We start from the raw sequence: 14,271 nt of genomic DNA, 5'->3' as shown, positions 1-14,271 counted from the left end.
ATTCAGGTCCTTGAGTTCTCGGTGGGAGGTTGGTCTGCTGTCTGCCAGCTTTCTCATTGTCCTTTAGTGATGGTAGCGAGGGTTGAGGTATATCCAACTGGTGGCAGAATTCTTCCAGATCTTCAGCATTCTGTATATATAGGTTCTGTCCCCTTTCACTAGTTTGATTGCAAATGGGAATCCCCATCTGTATTGGATGTTTAGGTCAGACAGATGCAGGGTCAGGAACCGTGCTTCTTTGCGTTTTGCAAGTGTTAATGCGCTAAGATCAGCATATACCTGGATAGGGTCTTCACCAAATCGGATTGGGTCTTTTTTCCGGGCGGCTTGTAAGATTCTCTCTTTGTCTACAAATCTGTGGCAGCAAAGTATAATGTCTCTCGGTGGGGCTGATGAGGGTGGTTTAGCTCTGAGAGCTCTGTGAGCCCTGTCTATTGGAATATTTTCATCTGCCTTCAATTCCAATAGGTATTTGAACAGGTTCTGTAAATACGAAGATATTTGGGGAGGTAGAATTTGCTCTGGGACACCTCTGATTCTTAAGTTCTGGCATCTGCCTCTGTTATCGAGGTCCTCAACCTGGGCTTGTAGTTGCAGGATGGTAGAGTTTTGTTGTTCCAGCTCAGTCGCCATATTGTCTGTGGTTTTAGAGGTTTCTTCATATTGTTCTTCTAATTGCAAAACTCTGTGGCCCAGAGCATTAACCTCCCGTTTCACATTAGCCAGTCCTTCCTTAATAGTGTTATTAACTTGGATAATAAAATTGGAAAGATCTTCTTTTGTGGGTAACTGACTGAGGTCTGCCCTTGTAATCGCTGTAGCTTGATTTCCCATCTCAGTCATGTTATCTTCTGCTCTGTCTGATGTGCTTAGGTTGGTCACCTCTTCTGTGCAGGAGTTAGAGCCTTCTATTGTTTTGAAAAAGGCATTAAATTTATTGCCCTGCGAAGTCATAGGTTTAGAGACTTTTTCACCTTTTGATTTGTTCCTTGCCGCCATGTTAGCTTACTGAAGAGGCCCGTGTGTAGGGTGCTGCGTAGTGCTGGTGCCACCGCTTGGTCTGCAACAGTGTGATTGCGGTTTTTGCCGGAGAGTTATAGTGACTGTCTCTTTTAAATGTCTATTGTAATATGCTGCAGCAGTGGCTATATTTCCTTTGTATATGACAGGTAGAGGCTTAGATGGAATACGGATGTAACATTTGCCAGGATTTGTGGGATGCTGTTCTATACCTCCCAGATATAGTGGTTACGGCCTACGCCCCAGGGTCAGGGCCCTAGCAGATTAGTAAGCCTCGCTGAGTTTATAAAAAAAAAAGTAATGCAATGCTCCGGGTGAAGCTACTCACTGATCTCTGCCCTGGATGTAGCACTGATCCATTGCTTGATGTCTCTAGATCATTTGTAGCTGCGTCATTCCTATTATGTTTACCCGCGGTCGGAACTCCGGCAGGGAATGCGGCTGTCCGTTTTGCTGCAGACTACGGATGTGGTGCCATCCAGTATCTCCCTCCCTTAGTAACTTTGATTGAGGCTTTTGTATAGTCAGGAGATGGGAATTCACCCCATATTAATCGTCCTCTAGGTCTGGTTGTGACGGAGCTCTATAGCTTTGCGGCCATGTTCGTTCTCGGCCGGCTCCGCCCCCCTACACCAAATTTTTTATTGTTTTTAAAAGATAGATAATTCATTTATTACCCGTTCCCCGGTTTTCCACAATTAACACAGTTATATTAATGTACTTTTTACCTATGTGATTACCTTGTATCTAAGTCTCTGCAGACTGCCCCCTTATCTCAGTGCTTTTGACTGACATGCAGTTTAGCCAATCAGTGCAAACTCCTAAATAACTCCATGGGAGTAAGCACAATGTTATATTTTATGACACACATGAACTAGCACTGCCTAACTGTTTCAAAATGCTCTGAGCTAAGAGGCGGTTTTCAACGGTTTAGAAATCAGTTTGAGCCTACCTAGGTTTAACTTTTCAAAAATACCACCAAGGAAACTTTTTTAATGATAAAAGTAAATTGGAAAGATGTTTAAAATTTCATGCCCTATCTGAATCATGAAAGTTTAATTTTGACTAGACTGTCCCTTTAAATATGCACAGCGTAAATCTGTGGATTTTGCGTAAATCGTAATGTAAGTACACTAAATGTGCAAAAAACACATAAAAATTTGTACATATAAGTTGTTTTTTTCGTAAAAAATGGGCTGAACACGGGCGTTCCATGGGTGTGTATGACATTTTTTCTCAAGCCTCAGCGCAATTCACTAAACATTTCCACCATACAGTTCTCACTGTTTTTTCTCTCAAATAAAAAGGTGGCGACGTTTTGACAAATACTCCAAATACTAACCCTTATAGAAAAACACATGTATGTGAAAATGTAGGTAATTGCATGATGCTATAAGCAGAAAACAGCCTGTGATTAATATTAGCTACAGGATCTGATTTTTAAAATGCGCCCCCTGCTCACTTTGCTCTATACAGAGATGTTTCCCTTTCCAACTTGTTGGGTTTGCCCCTTTTTTAAGGTAATTTCACCAGGGCAGCCCCTGAGAGGGTCAGCATGAAAAAACATGTCTGATCTGGATAGGTTTAGCTAATCGGCCCCTACATTTTCATGAGCACTAACCCAACACTGCGTTAGACCTAAAGTGCAAAACCCAAAGCATGTACACATATTTTACATTCCAATGTTCTTCATGTAGAATGTTTTGAATTATTATTATTAAATATATATATATTTTATATCTTAGAATTTTAATGTAAAATACATTTATATACATATATGTATAGGAATATATATACAGTAGGTATATACTATATACAGATATATAAATAGAAATATGTGTTTACAATAAAAATAAAATGTTGCTGTATGTTAAAAACATTGGAATGTGAAATATTTGTAGTACAGGTATACCCTGGGTTACAGACATTCAACTTAAGTACAACTCGTACTTACAAACGGAGAAAATAGAGCTTTCTCGCCAATCCTTCTTTCCAGGATAACCCAAAATACTCAAAATCCATTTGTCACAAGGAGAGAAAGTGATGTGAAATTTTCTGAACAGGGGCACAGATAGCAAAACAAACCTTTCCCTATGCGATCCAAAACTAAACAAAATGTTTGGCTTGAGTTTCACCTAAAAAAAGTGCCTGTTCCAACTTACATACAAATTCAACTTAAGAACAAACCTACAGAACAGAACCTATCTTGTTCGTAACCTGGGGACTGCATGTAAATACACAGTGAATCACATTATTAAATATTATTATGGAATTATTATTTAAACATATATATTTTAGCCATATATCTTTTAATCCGTATAAAAACATTTTATTAATATTTATGTGAATAATTTGTATCAGATAGTGTATATGTCAGTGTAACTGTATATTTTATTTTATTTATGTTGTGTTTGGTGCAACTTTTATTTCAGTCTTAACCCTTTACGTCAGGTCTTCTGTCGTCCTAACCCGATGCGTGTTAAATTCAAATCCGATAAATCAAACGCATTTCATTTCAACTTGTGACACGTGTGAAAATTCACGTACCTGCGATATTCTTACAACTCGAGTGCTAACATTATTTTATTTTTTGCCCTTCCCAATCAAATATTTTGAAACATGCTATATCATTTGTGCTCATTGTAAATGTTTTAATGTGTTTTAAATAGAAATACTTGAAATCCCTATGTTCTTCACTAGCACAGTTGCGATATCCGAAGTTAGTGTGCCTGAGTTTTCCCGCTTGCATGCTGACTTTTACTTTCAATGAGAGCAGTTAGGGTGCGAGCAAAAAAAATAATTTGCGTGCCACTTGTAATTTGTCCCCATGTCGGTAAAATACTGACTGGGTGGCACTGGCAACCCTAGCTGGGAGGTATGTTAAGTGCCTATATTGACAAATAAGTCTGCAATGTGGTCATTTTCAATCAGCTTATATTTGCACATGAAAATATTGTATAGTGGTTCAGAATTGTTTTTAAAAATTTTTTAAAAACAATTTCAAAGCAATCCCAATCAATAAGAAGAACCTTCATTTTAGTTAGAAAAACAGTTTGATTTAGAAAATAATATAGCAGAATCTAGTCAAACACATGAGAAATAATGAACTCAATATTAATGATAACTGCTAATATGTTTAAATGCATTTTTTTCACTTTTCCAATCATATTAACCCCTTAACAACCACCAACATACCCTGTACATTGGCTGGTCTTTTACATATAAGTAGCTTTGGAAGTGAGGCATGCAGCACTAGCGTAGCTACTCCGCTGTCAGCAAAGCTGAGCTAGTAAACCCCTTTAATGTCGGTGTGACGTACATTTTAGTAGATTTTAACATAAAATGTTTAGTTATGCCTAGTAAAGCAACTTTGTAATATATTTTGTTTTTTATGTTGCCCCTTTTTCACATTATTTTGCTCTCAAAATTGTGAATTCCAGTTCTGAGAACACTGCAGACCCTGCTACATATCTTCCCCAATTGGCTTAACAGATAACAACTGCAAAACAAAATACTTTATACTAGCAATATGAATGTGGACGTGGCTAGCTTTGTTGTTTGCAAACTCAAGTACAGATTGGCTCTTTCAAATAAGTCAAATGAAGGGTGGAGTTTGACTATTGAAAAACTTACGGCTAGATTACGAATTGTGCGTTAGGGTAAAAAAGCAGCGTTAAGAAGTCCTAACGCTGCTTTTTTACGCCCGCTGCTATTACGAGTCTTGAAGGTTTAGGGTCACCGCACACTTCTTCGGCCTTACCGCAAAACGACTTACGTAAACTTCGTAAAGTCTTTTTTCTATGGGACTTCCATAGCGCCAGTATTACAAGTCTGTCCTGGGAGGCCAAAAAGTGAGCAGTACACCCTACCCTGTCAAGAGTCCTAACGCATTTAAAAGTCAGTAGTTATGAGTTTTATGGTACAACGCGGTAACATAAACTCATAACTAAAGTGCTAAAAAGTACACTAACACCCATAAACTACCTATAAACCCCTAAACCGAGGCCCTTCCGCATCGCAAACACTATAATAAATTTTTTAACCCCTAATCTGCCGCTCCGGACACCGCCGCCACCTACATTATATTTATGAACCCCTAATCTGCTGCCCCCAACATCGCCGACACCTACATTATATTTATTAACCCCTAATCTGCCTCAATTAGTTTAAATATCTGTAATTTGTTTATTATTTTCAGTAATTTAGTGTTTGGTTTTCTTTTGTACTTTAGCTAATTTAGGTTGCGACAACATTGGGGGTGGCAGATTAGGGGTTAATAAATATAATGTAGGTGTCAGCGATGTTGGGGGCAGCAGATTAGGGGTTCATAACTATAATGTAGGTGACGGCGGTGTCCGGAGCGGCAGATTAGGGGTTAATAATATAATGTAGGTGTTTCTGCGATGTCGGGGGCGGCAGATTAGGGGTTAATAAGTGTAAGATTAGGGGTGTTTAGACTCAGGGTTTATGTTAGGGTGTTAGGTGTAAACATAACATTTGTTTCCATATAGGTTTATGTTAGGGTGTTAGGTGTAAACATAACATTTGTTTCCACGTTACTGAGATTTACGCTGCTTTTTTGCAGGTGTTAGACTTTTTTTCAGCCAGCTCTCCCCACTGATTCCTATGGGGAAATCGTGCACGAGCACGTACGACCAGCTCACCGCTGACTTAAGCAGTGCTGGTATTGGAGTGGGGTAATGAGCAAATTTTTTTTTTTTTTTATAATTTTTATTGAGGGTACAACAGTTACAAAAATAAAATTCAGTTTGCACAATTAAACAGAAGGTACATGCTAAATAATAAAGCAAATACCATAAGCATAACATTATACAAGATCAGATATAGGGTTAAATCTCATGCTACATTAGTTTCATGCAATTCCCACAAAGAAACATAGATTAGATGTATAATAATTGGAGAGCAAACCTAAAACACCCTCTTTTTCCTCATAACTAGCTGAGGCCACTCTAGGACCCCAATGGATTCAATGTACTTATCAGAGGATTTTTAAATAGCACAGGCCACTTTTAGGCCTGCTTTTAGTACTCTCCTTCTTATATCTACCAGGACCATGGATAGGTCCGGAAATCCAATACTAAAATTGAAGGAGGACAAAAGAATAGACATGACAAAGACTCGTAACATGTAATATAATATTAGCTAACAAGCGCCTAGATTTAGAGTTTGGCGTTAGCCGTCAAAACCAGCGTTAGAGGCTCCTAACGCTGGTTTTGGGCTACCACTGGTATTTAGAGTCAGTCAGGAAAGGGTCTAACGCTCACTTTGCAGCCGCGACTTTTCCATACCGCAGATCCCCCTATGCCATTTGCGTATCCTATCTTTTCAATGGGATCTTTCTAACGCCGAGTCGTGGCTGAAGTGAGCGTTAGAAATCTAACGACAAAACTCCAGCCGCAGAAAAAAGCCAGGCGTTAAGAGCTTTCTGGGCTAACGCCGGTTCATAAAGCTCTTAACTACTGTGCTCTAAAGTACACTAACACCCATAAACTACCTATGTACCCCTAAACCGAGGCCCCCCACATCGCCGCCACTCTATTAAATTTTTTTAACCCCTAATCTGTCGACCGCACACCGCCGCCACCTACATTATCCCTATGTACCCCTAATCTGCTGCCCCTAACACCGCCGACCCCAATATTATATTTATTAACCCCTAATCCGCCGCCCCCAACGTCGCCGCCACCTACCTACAATTATTAACCCATAATCTGCCGACCGGACCTCACCACTACTCTAATAAATGTATTAACCCCTAAAGCTAAGTCTAACCCTAACCCTAAATTAAATATAATTTAAATCTAACCAAATAAATTAACTCTTATTAAATAAATTATTCCTATTTAAAGCTAAATACTTACCTGTAAAATAAATCCTAATATAGCTACAATAGAAATTATAATTATATTGTAGCTATTTTAGGATTAATATTTATTTTACAGGCAACTTTGTATTTATTTTAACCAGGTACAATAGCTATTAAATAGTTAATAACTATTTAATAGTTACCTAGTTAAAATAATTACAAAATTACCTGTAAAATAAATCCTAACCTAAGTTGCAATTAAACCTAACACTACACTATCAATAAATTAATTAAATAAAATACCTACAATTATCTACAATTAAACCTAACACTACACTATCAATAAATTAATTAAATACAATACCTACAAATAAATACAATTAAATAAACTAACTAAAGTACAAAAAATAAAAAAGAACTAAGTTACAAAAACTAAAAAATATTTACAAACATTAGAAAAATTTTACAACAATTTTAAGCTAATTACACCTACTCTAAACCCCCCTTAAATAAACCTAACACTAAGCCCCTGAAGATCTTCCTACCTTATCTTGATCGGAACAGCCAATAGAATGCGAACTCAATCTGATTGGCTGATTGGATCAGCCAATCGGATTGAACTTAAATCTGATTGGCTGATTCCATCACCCAATCAGAATTTTCCTACCTTAATTCCGATTGGCTGATAGAATCCTATCAGCCAATCGGAATTTGAGGGACGCCATCTTGGATGACGTCCCTTAAAGGAACCTTCATTCTGTTTTAGGACGTCGGAAGAAGAGGATGGATCCGCGCCGGAGGTCTTGAAGATGGAGCCGCTCGTCATCGGATGAAAGAAGATAGAAGATGCCGCTTGGATGAAGATGTCTACCGGTCCGGATCTCCTCTTCTACCCGGATAGGGTGAAGACTTCTGTCCGATGATGGACTTCTTCAGCCGCCGCTTGGATCAAGACTTCAGCCGGAGGATGGACGTCTTCAGCCCCCGTTTGGGCTTGGATCAAGACATTGGAGCCTGGACCGATCGGTGATACCCGGCGTGGTGAAGATAAGGTAGGAGGATCTTCAGGGGCTTAGTGTTAGGTTTATTTAAGGGGGTTTGGGTTAGATTAGGGGTATGTGGATGGTGGGTTGTAAAGTTGGGGGGGGTATTGTATGTTTCTTTTTGCAGGCAAAAGAGCTGAATTCTTTGGGGCATGCCCCGCAAAAGGCCCTTTTAAGGGCTGGTAAGGTAAAAGAGCTTTTCTATTTTAATTTTAGAATAGGGTAGGGCATTTTTTTATTTTGGGGGGCTTTGTTATTTTATTAGAGGGCTTAGAGTAAGTGTAATTAGCTTAAAATTGTTGTAATATTGTTCTAATGTTTGTAAATATTTTTTTATTTTTGTAACTTAGTTCTTTTTTTTTTGTACTTTAGTTAGTTTATTAAATTTTATTTATTTGTAGGTATTGTATTTAATTAATTTATTGATAGTGTAGTGTTAGGTTTAATTGTAGATAATTGTAGGTATTTTATTTAATTAATTTATTGATAGTGTAGTGTTAGGTTTAATTGTAACTTAGGTTAGGATTTATTTTACAGGTAATTTTGTAATTATTTTAACTAGGTAACTATTAAATAGTTATGAACTATTTAATAGCTATTGTACCTGGTTAAAATAAATACAAAGTTGCCTGTAAAATAAATATTAATCCTAAAATAGCTACAATATAATTATTATTTATATTGTAGCTATATTAGGATTTATTTTACAGGTAAGTATTTAGCTTTAAATAGGAATAATTTATTTAATAAGAGTTAATTTATTTAGTTAGATTTAAATTATATTTAACTTAGGGGGCAGTTAGGGTTAGGGTTAGACTTAGCTTTAGGGGTTAATACATTTATTAGAGTAGCGGCGAGGTCCGGTCGGCAGATTAGGGGTTAATAATTGTAGGTAGGTGGAGGCGACATTGGGGGCGGCAGATTAGGGGTTAATAAATATAATATAGGGGTTGGCGGTGTTAGGGGCAGCAGATTAGTGGTACATAGGGATAATGTAGGTTGCGGCGGTGTACGGAGCGGCAGATTAGGGGTTAAAAAAATATGCAGGGGTCAGCGATAGCGGGGGCGGCAGATTAGGCGTAAATAAGTGTAAGGTTAGGGGTGTTTAGACTCGGGGTACATGTTAGGGTGTTATGTGCAGACTTAGGAAGTGTTTTCCCATAGGAAACAATGGGGCTGCGTTAGGAGCTGAACGCTGCTTTTTTGCAGGTTTTTTTTTCAGCTCAAACTGCCCCATTGTTTCCTATGGGGGAATCGTGCACGAGCACGTTTTTGAAGCTGGCCGCGTCCGTAAGCACCGCTGGTATTGAGAGTTGCAGTGGCGGTAAATTATGCTCTATGCTCCCTTTTTGGAGCCTAATGCAGCCCTTCTGTGAACTCTAAATACCAGCGGTATTTAAAAGGTGCGGGGGGAAAAAAAGCCAGCGTTAGCTACGCGGGTCATTACCGACAAAACTCTAAATCTAGCCGACAGTGTCTAAAAGCAAAACTACAAGAACTACTTTACAAACAAGTCTGAGGGCTAATATGTTTAAAATTGTTACTGCTAACATTATTATAGCTGAAATAAGCTCAGAAAATATAGAGGCTGAGATGTCAGAAAATTCAAAAGCTAATATGATGTAAATACAAATACCACTAGGATTACAGGACCTTAAGGTTGCCTGAGGATAGTTAAATGGGTATATCCCCCTACTGGGCAATCTCTATAAAAACTGCAGCGTCCATCTGTTATATACTAAGCTTAGGACTGTAAATTTTGGTAAGCCCGAGTAGAGATGGAGCAATACATTGTTTTCCTAGTATTATAGGAATTAGAGGATAAATTCACATAAGTTGGCAATGCAGTGAATATCTCCCCTAAGGGCAACTATCTATGCAAAGTTTACAATTCAAATTTATCAGCGCCTCTATTTTGTTTCAATAAGGCTGTGCCTTGTCATCTATACCACCCAAGTCTGCTAACAGAATCTTACTCTCTGAAGTACATAAAAGACACATATAACAGCCACAACTGATAACTATAAACCCTAAACACAATCCCAGTGGTTCTAACATTTACAATAGATATACATGTGAGTTGTCATACCCAAATTATAGAAAATAAACAACCATGGGTTACCTTCAGTAAATAAGGACTCTAAAGATGTTAAGATTAGTAACTATCTATTTATATAGTATAAGTACTTGGGACAACTTCACTGACACTTACATATTGGGCCTAAACAACAGTGACCCTTCTCACAGTATTCAAATGTCACCTTAAAAAAGTAATCAAAGCTTATAGTGTGTCTAAACATCTCTCTCCCGACCATTAGTTCATACATGAGCTCCCCAATAAAGTCTCAGGCAAATTTGCCATCATAATGCAGGAGAAGAGATAAAAAAAGGACAGGGAGTCACTGAGTTTACTGCACAGGGATGAAGCATTATGCTAGAGCGGCGGTGCATAGCCGCACAAAGGGCAAAGAGAGTCAACCCACTCCTTTTTCCTGGTAAGTAGAATTCTGTTTAAAAGTGGCCCCACAATTGTCTCCATGTCCCTGGGGAGTCTGCACGCACATTTGTGCAATGGAGTAGTCACACTGTAAAGTACCAGGGCAATGTAATACATGGGACTGCCCAGATGGATGATGCACCTCCGGAGTTAAAACTTCTGGATCAGGAATACTCATGGGCCTCTCCCCCACCTTCACAGGGACCTCTTCCTCAGTGGCCCCCATGGCTGTCTCTTTCTGCAGGCAGTCATGGTCTCGAGGATCAACCGCATCTCCCCCCTCACAGAAATATGGTGAGTGCTCGTTACTTATTTGGGCTGAGGCAGTGTCTAAGAGACAAGTGGTTTCTGATAGGGGATGTCGGGCAGGATTTCCTGAGGTACCTATCCCAAATGCGCCAGGTGCCACAGCTGTTCTCTCAAAAAGCCTAACGTCATCTTCATCCATGCCCTGAGGTCTACTAAGTAGCACAAGCCGGTCTAGCCTGCTCAGCAGCTTGCGATCAAAATCTGCAAAGAGGGCTAGTATAGCCATGTGGGAATCCTTCATGTTCGTCACACCACACAGCAAGCCTCAGTGAGCCCTCCCGTCCGCCAACAGCAAAGCGCTCCTGGTGCCTCCTCCAATCTCTATAGCAAACTCCGTGGCAGGGATTAGAAAATATCTCTCATTAGTTAAGGGGTGTCAAATAAAAAATATCCCCCAAAATCCTCAATAGGGTCGGGAGCTATTATAATGTGCATCCAGTCACTTCGGCGGTTAGCTCCTTCCCCCCATGAGCAAAATTTCGCTCAATGCTCACTTCTTGTCTTTTAACGACGGGTTTCTGAAAACTCATAATACCGACGCTGCATGTAAGTGAGCGGTGAGGGAAAACTGCTCGTTAGCACCGCATAGCCTCTAACGCAAAACTCGTAATCTAGGTAAAATATAGCAAACAAGATGGTCATTAGTTTTAAAAAATGTTTAGATTTGGCTGATACGTTTTGCTATAGCAATAACAGAAACATCTTTTAATTAAAAGGTGTTATCTGCAAATCCTGAGTATTGGTGAGAAAAAAAATAATGTGTGCAAATTATATCCCAACATTCACAAATTGATTATGATACACAGTCAAAATAGCAACATCAATGAAAAAATGTTTTCCTTTTTGTATGAAATTATAAAATTATCTTAATACTCTATTGTTCTTCATCTCTAATCCTGCCTAGATAATGAGCTAGATTCATAATAATGAATAATAAGTATAGTAAGTATCTGGATCAGGAATACTCATGGGCCTCTCCCCCACCTTCACAGGGACCTCTTCCTCAGTGGCCCCCATGGCTGTCTCTTTCTGCAGGCAGTCATGGTCTCGAGGATCAACCGCATCTCCCCCCTCACAGAAATATGGTGAGTGCTCGTTACTTATTTGGGCTGAGGCAGTGTCTAAGAGACAAGTGGTTTCTGATAGGGGATGTCGGGCAGGATTTCCTGAGGTACCTATCCCAAATGCGCCAGGTGCCACAGCTGTTCTCTCAAAAAGCCTAACGTCATCTTCATCCATGCCCTGAGGTCTACTAAGTAGCACAAGCCGGTCTAGCCTGCTCAGCAGCTTGCGATCAAAATCTGCAAAGAGGGCTAGTATAGCCATGTGGGAATCCTTCATGTTCGTCACACCACACAGCAAGCCTCAGTGAGCCCTCCCGTCCGCCAACAGCAAAGCGCTCCTGGTGCCTCCTCCAATCTCTATAGCAAACTCCGTGGCAGGGATTAGAAAATATCTCTCATTAGTTAAGGGGTGTCAAATCAAAAATAGCTCCCAAAATCCTCAATAGGGTCGGGAGCTATTATAATGTGCATCCAGTCACTTCGGCGGTTAGCTCCTTCCCCCCATGAGCAAAATTTCGCTCAATGCTCACTTCTTGTCTTTTAACGACGGGTTTCTGAAAACTCATAATACCGACGCTGCATGTAAGTGAGCGGTGAGGGAAAACTGCTCGTTAGCACCGCATAGCCTCTAACGCAAAACTCGTAATCTAGGTAAAATATAGCAAACAAGATGGTCATTAGTTTTAAAAAAATGTTTAGATTTGGCTGATACGTTTTGCTATAGCAATAACAGAAACATCTTTTAATTAAAAGGTGTTATCTGCAAATCCTGAGTATTGGTGAGAAAAAAAATAATGTGTGCAAATTATATCCCAACATTCACAAATTGATTATGATACACAGTCAAAATAGCAACATCAATGAAAAAATGTTTTCCTTTTTGTATGAAATTATAAAATTATCTTAATACTCTATTGTTCTTCATCTCTAATCCTGCCTAGATAATGAGCTAGATTCATAATAATGAATAATAAGTATAGTAAGTATCATAGTAAGATTCAGTGTTTATGTTTTTAACTATTAACAGTGGATTAAAACTTTGGAGGACAATAGGTTGTAATAATATTTTTTGTTTTGTTTGTTGCCTGTGTAACACTTGAGTTTCACAAATAAAATAACCTTTGAGAATACACAATCTTTTTAAGGTCGTATGACAGAAGTTTTGTGCTTTATAATGAGAAGCATGCGTAGGCTATGATGCAGGCTATTGCTCAAAAATGATTCACCAGTGGATGGATAGGACAGCATTCTGCTTTATGACTAGTGAGGGCCAGGAGGTGCAGATGCACTTACCAATCAGCAATTCACATATATGACTGCCCAGCAGCATAGCTTGTGTCCCGTCAGGCAGTTAAAGGGACAGTAAAGTGAAAACTAAACTTTCATGATTCAGATAGGGCATGCAATTTTAAACAACTTTCCAATGTACTTTTATCATCAAATTTGCTTTGTTCCCTTGGTGGTATTTTTTAAAAGCTAAACCTAGCTAGGCTCAAACTGATTTCTAAACAGTTGAAAACCGCCTCCTAGCTCAGAGCATTTTGAAAGTTTTTCACAGTTAGACTGTGCTAGTTCACATGTGTCATATAGATAACATTGTGCTCACTCCCGTGAAGTTATTTAGGAGTCTTCACTGATTGACTACACTGCATGTCTGTCAAAGGCACTTAGATAAGGAGGCTGTCTGCAAAGGCTTAGATACAAGGTAATCACAGATGTAAAAAGTATATTAATATAACTGTGTTGGTTATGCAAAAATGGGGAATGGGTAATAAAGGGATTATCTATCTTTTTAAATAAGAAACATTTTGGTGTAGACTGTCCCTTTAAGTGGTTATTAAGATAAACAGTCTCTGTATGTGCAGCAAAAAAAATTAGAGAATGTGACAAATATGTCTTAAAGGTAATCTATCTATCTATCTATCTATCTATCTATCTATCTATAATATATCTATCATCTATCTATATATCTATCATCTATCTATCTATCTATCTATTTGTAATCCCCTCTGTCCTTCTCAGTTTTCAATTAGTTATAAATCAAAATCTTAGGCTATACACAAACACAAAAACTGAAACAATGCATGCAAGGTGTAAACCTTTTCTACAGATTTTTTAAGGACTTTTTTTTCACAAACTGTGGTACTTGTACCCCTGGGGGCATCTGGAGCTTTGCTTAGGAGTGTTCAGTGCCTTGCCCTTTTATTATTTTTGCCATACAGCAGCATAAGGTAAACACACAAATCAGTTTTTATCATTTCTACACTCAAGCATCTCTAACACGCCAGATTCTAATTTCCTGCCTGGGCAGGTCAGCTGCACACTCACTGTGACCAAATCACCTATACAGGGAGTGCAGAATTATTAGGCAAATGAGTATTTTGACCACATCATCCTCTTTATGCATGTTGTCTTACTCCAAGCTGTATAGGCTCGAAAGCCTACTACCAATTAAGCATATTAGGTGATGTGCATCTCTGTAATGAGAAGGGGTGTGGTCTAATGACATCA

This window comes from Bombina bombina, chromosome 1 (genome assembly GCF_027579735.1).
Source record: "Bombina bombina isolate aBomBom1 chromosome 1, aBomBom1.pri, whole genome shotgun sequence".
Taxonomy (NCBI): domain Eukaryota; kingdom Metazoa; phylum Chordata; class Amphibia; order Anura; family Bombinatoridae; genus Bombina; species Bombina bombina.
This window is presented reverse-complemented; position numbering follows the sequence as displayed.